The following is a 1066-nucleotide window of genomic DNA, read 5'->3' as shown; positions in this document are numbered from 1 at the left end:
CCGTACTCTGTCCGTCGTGTGTGTGTGTGTGTGTGTGTGTGTGTGTGTGTGTGTGTATAAAAGCGTACACATGATGGCAAGGCCAAGATTAGGACACTGGAGGGGGGCAAGGTATATCTGTGGTGTGTCGGATAAACAAAAAAAAAGTCGCATGGTATTGCATGAAACTCGATGCCTTTATTTTTGACATTGTTTCTACTTTTGTATTCCCTGCTCGAACGGAAACAGGAGGAGAACAACAACGACAACGACAAGATACTTGGTATTCTGTAGAAACGTGCGTGTTATGCACTCGCATACTCGTCTCTGCGGTTCCAGTCAAAAAAAAAAAGTCGGGTTTAAAAGTGAGACTTGGAGGATATTGCGTTGTGCCAGCCCAAGATGTCTCTTTGTCACGAGCCTCAACAAAACACACAATGATTTCATGTTTTTTTGATAGGTATAGTTAGTGATTGCGTCATAAAGGAAAGAGATTTTTCCCTGATGAAGAGCCAGAAAAAAGTAAGCAAAGCAAAAAAACTACCAAGGCTACGAGGCACGTCACCCGGCAAAACAAGTCGGTGTCATGTGTTCAGAGAGGCTGTGTACATTTTGTCCAGCCCTTTGATGTCATGCAGATAGATGATGGCTCGCTCTCCTTTGACACGCAATGACTACTACTACTACTACACCATCCTTTTGGGGGTACAACATCTCTTGCAGGTAGGTAGCGTAGATGGAAGGAAAGCAAACATTTTTGCTGTCTTGGCGGCACCTCGTTGTTTCTACACAACCAGGCCCCAGGCTGCATGACTACAACCCCCTCCCACACTCTCTCATGCAGCCTGGGCCAAACGTCGCCGAGAGAGAAGGGAGGAAGGGGAGGGGGGGGGGACAGACAGGACGGCCCCATTCATCATGGGCCGTCCGTGTCTTGAAACCGAAACGGAGAAGGCTGACCTGCCCCCGAGATGCATAAAAATCTCCCACGTTTGTGGCTACATACATACTTCTTTTGGGGCGGGAGAGCCGAGCCTACTTGGGCCCAGCCAAGTCGACATGACTTCAAGCCAAGTCGAGGTCATCA

Source organism: Beauveria bassiana (genome assembly GCF_000280675.1).
Source record: "Beauveria bassiana ARSEF 2860 unplaced genomic scaffold BBA_S00002, whole genome shotgun sequence".
In the NCBI taxonomy this organism is placed as follows: Eukaryota; Fungi; Ascomycota; class Sordariomycetes; order Hypocreales; family Cordycipitaceae; genus Beauveria; species Beauveria bassiana.
The sequence above is the reverse complement of the archived record's forward strand: the minus strand, read 5'-3'. Positions refer to the sequence as shown.